The sequence below is a fragment of the Notolabrus celidotus genome, chromosome 8 (genome assembly GCF_009762535.1).
Source record: "Notolabrus celidotus isolate fNotCel1 chromosome 8, fNotCel1.pri, whole genome shotgun sequence".
Classification (NCBI taxonomy): Eukaryota; Metazoa; Chordata; class Actinopteri; order Labriformes; family Labridae; genus Notolabrus; species Notolabrus celidotus.
The window spans coordinates 26444192-26455524 of NC_048279.1; the positions used below are offsets into that span (position 1 = coordinate 26444192).

The 11333-nt window shown below is 38.9% G+C and overlaps 1 long non-coding RNA gene across 1 annotated transcript in view; it reads left to right on the top strand.

Annotated features, from left to right (window-relative positions):
• The window catches only part of LOC117817269, a 78271-nt gene extending 72834 nt beyond the window's left edge, over nucleotides 1–5437 (top strand). The window contains exon 3 of the long non-coding RNA XR_004632113.1: nucleotides 4921–5437. This is a non-coding gene — a long non-coding RNA (uncharacterized LOC117817269). The remainder of the gene's footprint in view (nucleotides 1–4920) is intronic.
• Nucleotides 5438–11333: the final 5896 nt, after the last annotated feature.

Below are 11333 nucleotides of genomic sequence, written 5' to 3' on the forward strand. Positions count from 1 at the left end.
TGTTTGGAAACAGACAGCTATTGATTGTTCACTCTTAAGAATTCAACTTTTGCACCATCTGTTCATTTTATGCTTCAGAGGCCCCTTATTCAGGTAACACCAGTGGGTCAGGCAGGATGTGCATTTGGAGTTTGTTGACTCACTCCTTTAGTGTGTCTCCAAAAGCAGCAAAATAAATGGCACTTCCAGATGATCCACGCAAACAAAGCTGGTGAGGAGCTGATAACAAGGGGTCACCGTGTTGGATCTGCCAGACTAAGACTGTGTGCTGTCTTTAAATGTGTGTGTGCATGTATGGCATCTGTAAGGCAACTCGTGGGTCCAAAAGGATGATCCAGCTGTGCAGCAAAGATGGAATGAAGACCTCTGAAGAGGCATTTGAGCCTGCTGCTGTTATCTTTACTGCCATTCATGGCTGCTCTGCTATACTGCTTCACTGGACTTCCATGAGCTGGCAGCATTAATTCAAGCCTTTTCAGAGCCATAGTTGTTTCAAGTTTGTATTCTGTTTTATGCTGAGGCCTCCGATTGGAAAGACTGTAACTGTAAAATGTCTTTCCGCCTCAACGATTGCAATTTTAACTCCCTAACAAGCTTGCAATGAGAATATTTGGAACAATACATTACCATCTCTTCTGGGAGTTGGAGTACTTAAACGTGGGGAGATGGGCTCCGGAAAATGCTTTATGAATCTTTAAAGAGTAGCCCAGTGCCATGGGGATGTTTGGTAAAGTACATATTTGCAATGTGCATCCGCATTTGTAATTCAAATCAACATTAAATTTGAGGCAGAAGGAATAAAATAAAGCGTTGTCAACAGTTTAGTGAAATAAGAAGGAAAATGTTTGTTTTCTTCTCTACTATTTAACTCCTTGGCTGTCTCTCAGATGAGTGTGGGGGCACAGGGGTTTGTCTTTCTTCACCCTCAAATTAAAAAACACAAACCTAGCTTGATCTGAATCACCTCTACTGGGATTTTTCTTTAAGAAACATGGCATAGATTAGTATCTAAACTCAAAACCCTTCCTTATAAAACATTACTCTTTTTTCCCAGGGACATTAAGTTGCTGACATTAGATCCAGTATGCCTTATGTCCCTAACAACCTTTCCATATGGAGCACCAGCGCTGCTTAAACACAGGAGATGGACAGCTCTCAGTTCTTGCTTCAGGCAAAAGTACATCGATTTTCTATCTTTGTGAGCCAGAGGAGTGTGGACACTGCATTAATGAGGGATTAGTAATTGTGCCCATAATCATTGCTATGTCAAAGAGCCATAACAGTGTGATGGAGAGGAGCTTAGTAAATATTTGTTGGAGCCGTTAAACAGCTACTCTCTCTGCCAGATTCAGATTTCTAACTTCTGCATGACAAACCAAAGCATCATGGCCTCATTTCCCTTTGCTTCAAAGCAGACTGTCCCATTTGATGTATACCTATTTTTTGCGTGTTCTGGGGATTTTGTTGGGTTTTTGTTTTGCTCTGGGACGTTTTAAACCTCCCACACATCACTGGCCCAGCCACACAGGAGGTTCTTTAGTCTGTTTTATTCTGTTCTCATTCAGGTTGTGAGGTCACATAATTAACTGTACATTTTTATGTATTTATTATAGACTTTGACTGTTTCAATCAGAGCTTGACCAATAAATCTGATGTCTGAATTTGGCTTATCACAAATATTAAAGTATTAAAAATATTTCACAGAACCCTTTATGGGGAAAGAGGTGTTTTGGGTGTTACTGAAACATTGTAATTGCAATATTGGACTAGCACAGCAGAGACAAATCTATACTTTACAACACTCAACACTGTCAGCAGCAAATGTAACAGAGGACCAGAGCTCAATAGCTCCAATATCTTCAAATTATTGACTATCCAATGACAAAAAAGTGTCTCTTAAAATGTTTCTTAAAAATACCAAGAACACCAGGATGTCCTTGTAAATCGAATGCAACCAAAATATTTCTCTGTCTACTCCAACCCACGGTCTTCTGTTCAGAGGAAGGTTTGTCACGTTGACTGAGCTGCTAGCGAAAGCACAGACAGATGACATTGCAGGACAATTTGTGCTGTGGACTGTGAAAAATCCATAATCATGAGGGTCAGAGTTCAAGGTGCAATGTTGTGAGGAAGTAGTATATCCGGTTTAAATGCATGCTACATGCAATAAATACGCAGCAGTCAGTAAGAACAGCAGCAGTTTGTGTAAATAATGTGAGCTGAAACGCAGGGTCGGTGAGGAATTTTAAAGACGGTTCTGTTCAAGTTAAGTATTTCAATGAGCTGTGGCAGTGATGTAGCATGCACCAAACCATAACTCTTATCAGGCACAGCTAAATGGAAAAAACTATCAATATTGTCGCCTGAGCATGTTTACAACAAAGTCCGATCTGTTGAGGCCTGCACAACTACATTCAATTTAATTAATTATGTACAATTTTCTTTGCAATTGCAATTTTGGTAAGAAATTGGTCTGCATGGATCTGTAGATTGACTTCACACTGCCGCTTTTTGGTGTTACCAGTGCTTAGTAGGGACAAATAGAAAGATAACTTGCGATACGATATAATGTAATACGGCATGAAACGATACGATATGATACAACGCAATACGACACAAAGCAATACAATATGACAAATGGTGATACAAAATGAGATGAAACATAAAGAGATGATTCTATCTGATATGATACCTTACAATAGGATAGCAGCTAAGATATGATACAGTCAATCAACCTCTGGAGGTAAAACGTGAAACATGAAGTGAATGTGGAAGTGCAAAAAAAGTGCAGTTCATTGAGTGTCCACTTTATGCTGGCTGCAAAAGCACAGGACACGTTTCAGCACTCATGTTAAAATGACAGTTTTCATGGCAAAATTTCATATGTTTACTGCCTGGTTCAAAATAATAGATTTGGTCTACATAGATAATTTATATATTCATACACATTTTATAGGAGGTGATCCTTCTCGAGGATATTAAGACTAAGGGTTGATTTGCATAATCAGGGTCAGGGTCAGGGTATGGGGGAGTTGTCTTACTCATGGGTGCGATGTAACTGTTTGCTAGTACGCTTACAACAGCTCCACCTCTTTGTTGTTAGATTCATCAAAAGGAAGGTTGAGACAGCATTTCCAATACAGGGACAGCCATGGATTGGCTTCCCAAGACAACCAAGACATGGATGGTTATGATAGCATGACATTTCAGTGATTCCAGGTTAATGGAGAAATTAAGGATACAAAATACCCCTTAACATTTTCACACAACAGTCGAGTCAGGGACATGTGTTGGAAATAGGATTTTGCCATCATTCCTTCACATGTCAGCGTGCATCCATCAACACAAAGTTACATTAAGTGAAACCTTCTTAATGACTACTCCTTCTTTTTTTTTAATTATGTTGCATTTGTCTTAATTGTTCACTTATCTTTGCTTAGTACCATAATTTGAAACATCAGAACTCACTCTCCTTTTTCAGAAGAAGCCATATGCTCAGCTGCCATTCACTCCTGCACAGCAATGTAAACAAGTTTCACACACTTGAACATCTCTCAGCCTGGATAATCCATCAAAGCAAACCCAAAGCCTTAGCCTAATTTTACAGTTGTTACTTCACTGCCCAAGTTGAGAAATGTTATATCGGTGTGTGCATTATTTTCCTCTCTGTCTGCTGTCAATCATCTGACATTAACAGCAGGGGGAAATACACAGTCTGCAGGGAAAAATAATCCCTGAAAAGCATATTTGATTATCAGCATCCACGCTGGCCAGGACAAACACACAGAAACAACTTGGTAAGTTGACTTTTGAGGAAGCACCGGGGCTCATGTTCCAGTGAGCAATAATATGTCTGCTGACATGTGTTTCAGGACTTCATTCTACACCTCCAGTCATGCACAGAGTTGACTAAGAAGCCGACTATACATACTGCTCCCTGGATAATGACGTCATGTCCATTCTTGATTGCAAACAGAGTGCTGGTTGTTCTGTGTGTGTGAACCCCTGGGACATTTCCTCTTCCTCCTTTCTACCCCTCTCTCGCAGCGCAGCAGGCTGGGATTGAAACAACCTACAAGAACTTATTTTTTCACAGCAGAAGTGTCACCGTCTGGCGATTGATGGTTTAAAGAGCCTTAATGTGGTTTAAAAGAGCTTTTATTCTTGCATGGAGGCCTAAAATTGGCAGAGGAGTCTCTATTTTGAATTTCAGATACTCCACCTTGTCATTCTCAGTGTTTGTTAAACATGCAGAGAAGAGTTTGGGTGCATGTTACCACAGCGATCTGAGGAGGGTGTTTCACAGCCAGTGTCATGCCAAATAGAGCAAATGGTGCCAGACTGCACGGCGGGCTTTCTGCACAGACGGTGACTCCGTTAACTCTCACTACAACAGATGGTGTGTCTCATGAACACTGTGTGAAAGGTTATGTTACTTCTCTGCGGATGCCTAGTTGTGCCTTAAACCAAGCTTGGACCACACAGGCGCAAACACAAACAGACATGCACACACTTCTGCACAAAAACACACAAACATCAGGAGGAAAAAAAAAAGTTCTGCTGAATTAATCAAGCAGCAAGTGGCTGAAAAGATGACAAGAGTTTTGTTGTTGTGAAAGAGTGAAGATTGGCACCACATGCTGCCACACCAACGCAGTCACAAAGGTATGGGCTGTATTTTTCCTCTCCATTCTTTCCTTTCTTGGATGTAGAACACGTGCATCTGCTCCTGTAAAGCAGGACTGCAATGTGTGATCCTTTTCAAAACACCTGCGTCTTTTCTGTCACATCCGGGTTCCGCCATTATCACTCTTGTAATAGAAAATCAGTAGAGACGCAGAAGTAGAGCCACAAGATCAGGTTACACAGTCTGTGATGGATGTTAAATTCATGGCATATTTTCTGTCTCCTCCTTTCCAGCAGGTCCCCTATCTCCATGCTGGGTTTCAGGGGGGTGAAGAGGTTATCCAAGAACATCTATCACTGATTTCCTGACACTCTTGGTGGCCAAAAATAATCAGATGGCACCTGGATCAACAGCCCTTGTGTTTCAGGTTCAAAACCTGTCTCCTGGGACTCGTGAATGGGAGTGCACACGCCAAAATATGTGTGGGTGAGTGCAAGAGTGCGCACAGATTTTTTGTGTGTTTATAAATGGCTACTTTGTCTTTTTCTCTGATACTTAGATGTGAATTTATGCCGTTCACCACACCGCGTCTTTTAGAGCTAGAAGCACAGAGCAGATGTTCGTGGGAAGTGATGCTGCTACTGAAAACAGTTTGAAGCACATTTTTCTTCATTTTGAGATAATTTCAACTTTAAGAACTGCAGAACTCCTAATGTTGTCTTGAGTCATGATTGTTTGTTGTACCTCTTTGGAGGCGCACCAGTAAAATACATGAAAATCTGAATAACTGTTCCTGAGATAAAGCTAGTCTGCAAGTTTTGTGTTCATGTTGTACGTATTTGTTCCGCTGTGTGTCATGAAGCAGTGTCGTACTTGAGTGATTTTCTCACCTCTTCTGGGTGTTGTCATGTTGCTCTTTTTGTTTGCTGCCCTGTTAACACTTCAGAGCTTTGACAAAGGCTTTTAGAGGCCAGGATTTTCTTCTTGACCTGCTCAGGTGGATTTTGTCTGTCATAGTTCGACACAGACATGGCTCTATCTCAAATTGTAAAACAATGCAGAGTCTGCCTCAGCCATCATGCAGTTCACAGTTGGTGGCATTTTATTGACTTGTAACTCAGGTGGCCAATTTATATTTGGTCAACTTAAATATAGAGCAGCACCTGTCATTTGTCCGTAATATATATATACTTTGCACCTGGCTCAATCTAGCTGTAAGTTCAAAAGTCATATGAATCCTATCGTGTATCTGTACTTAATTAGACTGGGACAAATAGAATAAATTAACTTAACACAGGTCTTTTTAACACATTAAACTGTATCAAATGAGAAAACCCAAAAGATGGAATGTTGTTTTAGATACCAGAAATATCTTGAAATACAATCAAGAGGCTAGCTCCAGTAATAAAAAATATTTGAGTCAATACAGAAGTCAAAAAGCCAAAAACTGAAGCTGCAAGTTTCCACTTTCCAAAAACACATTATAACCAATTTTACTGCAGAATTCAACATATTTGCAGCCTGGAGCAAAAAAAATAGTCCAGTCATGTACTTTGTTTTTTTTTCCATTACAACTGTACACAGGGATGGGGGGAACACTTTAATAATTTATCAATTTTGATTGAATTGAGGGTAAAAGTAATGCATATATATACATAAGGGGTGTGGCTGGTTTGACTGACAGGTGTGCTCCATCTAATTGCTGCTTTTGTGCCAAAAGTTAGTTTGAACTGGAATTTCCAATATGGCAGCTAGCATCTTTAAGCTAAATGATTGTGATCATGTTTTATGTGTAGGATTTTATAATCAAAGAAATACAATATAATATGTACTAGTCCAATTTTAGAAACCAGACCCCTAAAAGCTAATCTGATCAAGGCTAAACAAAAAAGACTTTGACTACAAAAGACATCATGGAGACCACTCTTTTCCTTTCATCACTACAATGGAAAGTATATGAGCATGGTACAGAACAGCTGACATTCAGCTTTTACTTTCCAAAGTCTGGGATTGAAAATGTGCAGTTGCATATGTTTGCCTGGCCGATGCACCCGCTTGCAGGAAGACACTTCTACACAGAAATAAGTTGTGAGCTTCCTTTCCGGACAGCTGTGAATAGTTTTGCAGGAGTCCCCTGCATTAGCCCCTGCTGCCCCGTTTGTCTTGCTCCATTTAGATGAATGAGGGGGCTGCTTTTTTTCAGACAGGGATCAAGCAAGTTTGAACTTGAGGTTAATTAATCAACTTTGTTCCAGTAATTACAGCAGTTTGGCCAACGCAAGACAAAGGGTAAAGGCCAACAGATGTGAGAGACCAGTCTGACCCTGACACGAGGCAGATTCAGACTAAAGTGGTCCAAAGCAAGGGATTCTTTTCATGATAAGTTGATACACTTTAAGTTCATAAATGTAGAAAACTTAAAAGAAAAAGAAAAAAGCTTAAAGTGATGAATCTGGATAACCTAAGGTCAACAAACACAAACACTCTTCAGTTAGTGTGATAGATCACAAAGAGGTGGCAAATTCTCTCAAGTTATAAGCTGGAACCAACAATTGTGTTATATTTTGTATGGAATATGAATAATTTTTTATTCATAATGAAAACAAAACACATACATGTCTTTTTTAACAATCTATTAGCTAATTGAACAAAGTTTGCAACCTTAGGTTGCACCCACTTTCCAACATGGACAACCATATGTCATCTAATCAACCACTGGCTGTGTTGTAAAGGCATGTTTACCTTTGAAGATAAAATAAGATAAGATTGTAAAAGCAGGAATTTAATATTTTTTGTGATGATAAGGCACCCAGATTAAAATCACACAAAGCAGTTTGCTTTACTGTGGGCTAAAATAAATTGTTTGTGCTTTAAGAGACAGCACAATCAAAAACCTGAGTAATATTTAGACTCTGCTTCTTTTAAAGGTTGTAAAAAACAACAACTCTGGAGTCTTTTCCGGTCACTTTGGGGCATTTATAATGAATTGGTAGCGTGTCTGTGAGTGATAGAGCTCCTTGTAAGCACACGTCTTTGTCATGAACTGCGTTTTAAGACCGACCTGACCTAGACGCCGGTTCATTGATGTTCTCCATACGAGTGGTGTGTGTATGTGTCCCTTGGGAAAAAAAGACAATTAGCCAAATTAGAAGCCAAAATCTGGTGAGGGCAAAGGTCTGAAGAGGAGCGGCTGCTGTTTTCCATGCAGGTCGTAAAGCAAACAGCGCAGCAGAAATGTTATTTTTAGGAGCCTGAAGTGAAAACCCATTACTTTGGCTGTTATCTCACAGTAACCCTGGCTGTATTACTTTCCATTTATTTGCTGCTTGTCAAAGACCTACACAAGCGTACATGGATATGGAGGAATGCAAAGTGCACATATTTCTGTTTCACACACAGTTTTTCGGGGTTTCGGTAGGGCATCTCACATCATTTCCATAATGTATTCCATCTCAAAGTCTTTGAAGTCATCATCACTTTCATTTCTGCTTAAACAATCTGAATTAGCAATTTACCTTGTGTCTTTATTGAGATGCTGCTGAGTGAGTTGAAGTCGGCATGTCTGTCTTTGGCGGGAAAATTCATTTGCAATTTGTAATGAGCCTAACTTTCAATCCAAGTATTTATTCACGCAATTAGCACTCTGGCAGCATAGATGGGTGCATCTGTGAAAATTCACACAGGAGTTTGCAAGCTGTCTCAGTGCTGTTCTTCTTTTTCCTGTTTGTTTAACAAATGTACTTATTGATTTGTTAAACATTCTCCTGCTTTCGCGAGTTCAGGATGAGTTGTGAGCGTTTTTTTGTAAATCAATAGAAGTCAGATGTTGATTATTTGACGGTCTCCATATGTGATTACGTTTTCATACCTTGACCCATATGTATGTTTGAGGTGTGTTAGGGCATCTGTGTACTCCTCTGTCAGTCGGTGATTCACTCTTTTGTCCCCGAGGCGAAGAGACGTGATCCACTACTTCATGCAGTATTCAGCTCCATAGGCTTCTGACAGCATCGCCTCTGCTGGCCTGAGGTTTGCATGAATATTGCACTGTACTATGCTCCATTGTAAACTCCATGTTGTGTGCAGTGTATCCTATTACTTCATGCATTATATATGAAGGTTATGGCAGAGGGATACCTCACATCCAGTGTGTTTCTGATTAGGGATTTGATAATCATTTTTCTCTGGGGTGCCGACTCTGGTTTAATTCTATTATATGAGAGTACCAGTCAGATACATTCCCAGGTTTTTCCTGTACTTACGTCACACTTTATTCTGACATTTTGCTGAAATCTGACATCTGTTTAATCAGGTTAGTACTAGCTTGATTCATCGCCAATTTTTACAAAAACAGCTGTTGCCATTAAAATGGGATAATGGTTCAACCTCAACTACACTGTAACAAAGTCCTTAAAAATGCTCTTTCCTATTTCCATGCAGATCAAATTAAGTTATATTTATATTCAGTGTTAGTCATTGAAATGCACCAAGTTATTTCAGGGGGTGTGTTAAATGTGTTTTATACTTCCTACAACACATATTTTGAAAGTTTAGATTAATTTAAAGTCATGCAAAGTTTATAAGGGCCTCTTTGTAAAACCACAAAAGTATCTCAGTCTGTTCAGCAATCACAGAAAAGCCTTCAAGATAAAAAAAAAAAATCTACAATTCCCTGACATGTGAAGAATGGTTTAAACGCATCTTGGTGACTCCTAGCAAACTTAAAATGATTAAGTTTCATGTTTTGCATCTGTTTCAGGGCCTGCGTCCACTAATGGTGTTTCTTGTTCTGGCAGTGTCTATCTTCCATACTAAACCAGTGCAGTACAGCTATTTCAACTTTTAGTGCCATAGGCATGTAAACACCCTTTGGGTCAGCTGTTCTTTGTTGCTGGGCTTACTCTCATTTGTAAATAGGTTTAGGGTTCTCCATCACTGGCCAATCAAACCTACCAATTAATCAGAGCTGCTGCTAATTTGGCAACATAATTTCCATCAGTTGTTTGTGTGTTGTATTTGTAAAATTCCATTGAAAAAATAATTTCCATAAGTACATACTACCAGACACAGGGGACAGTAATGGCTACATGATAAAATTACACAGATACTATAAAGTTAAGAAGCTACTGATGCAGATACCTAATGTAACTTTTGCATTATGACCTACCAAGGGACTGCAGATGTGAATTAGCTTTAATGTAACTATGCATCAAATGACATTTATCTTCAATATTGTACATGGTCCCTTCAGCTGAAATAACACCAATAGTGGACACATGCCCTAAAAAGAAAACATCAATTCAATTGTTAAATGATGTATGTCTGTTATTTATGTCACGGTATCTACAATGGGAATTAATTTAGATATTCTGGCAATTCATGCACTCTTTATAATGAAGAACACTTCTTTTGTTCATTCACTAATAAGGCTTTAATCCATTACACACCTTGAAAAATGAAACACAGTTACTGAGTACATTTGAGATTGATGTATATTTTTTTGAGTTTGAAGAAAATAACTTTACTAATCGTAAAATTGATGTTGTATATTTTGCCTGGAGTAAACTTAATCTCCAAACATTATATTTTATACACATCAGTTTGAAAAAGTCTAAACTGATACAGCGTCTAGATAAATGTTCTGTTAATGGATGCAACAAAAGAAGCTGTGTAGTGATATTTTTACTTACTCTCCTCACAGCAGTGCTCTCATAAGCTGTCATTGTAAAACCTCTCACATAACGTGCAGCAGGCATTATAAATAATAAGGCAATCTTCTGTAGGTGTCATCCCCTCCTGCTTTAATAAATAACTGTTCCAACTACTTGTCCCCAGATCTCAGCTCTCTCACTTCATAATTAAACTGGAAGTCACTACAGTATAACATGCTGTACTCTTTGTCTTTTCACACAGAGGATATATTTAAAACTTTTTCTACAAGCTCTCCAACAAACAAAATAATTAATCAATAATTAATTCAAATTAATTTGTATGCATTTTTCTTTGATTGTGTTAAAACAGTTTTAATCATGGATGAGAGTATGTTTTTTTTAGCATCAGGCCTCCAATGTGTTGAGTATACATGTGAACACATTCAATCAGATGAGTCATAGTCTTCTGTTACACTGTCTCTTAAAAGAAATGATTTAATGATTTTCTTTCATTTGGAGTACTGGATGTCACGTCACCTTGGCTTTCCGTCACAGCACGGTGAAAGCTGCAGGAAGGGGACACTGCTTTTAGATTAACGGGAAAACATCACTGAAAAATCTAAATGTTTGCATCGATCATCTCTGCTTTTTTTTCTCCACATCATTCATGGAAAATAAATGGTCCTACGTGTTTGGCTGTGTGAAGGCAGACAGAAGAGTTTTGTAAAAATGTGATGCCCTCATTTACTGCAAGTTTGTTTCAGCAGTAAAGAAGACCACTCAAGGGTCTGGCCAAATTGCAGTACAGTGTCAAAACAAAGCTGGCTGAACCAAAAAGGTGATACAGCATCATTCAGTAAAGGGCTGCATTACACATAAATCCATGCATTGCATACCCACATTCCTACTAGACTTTGAATGCATGTATTCTGAATATCTTAATATGTCACAGTGAAGGAAATGGTTTTAAAGCACTCCAACTTTGGAAAGGCTTTAAAGTCATGGATCAGTAACTCTATCTCATCCTGCTGGATTATAGTTCATATTCTCGTAAT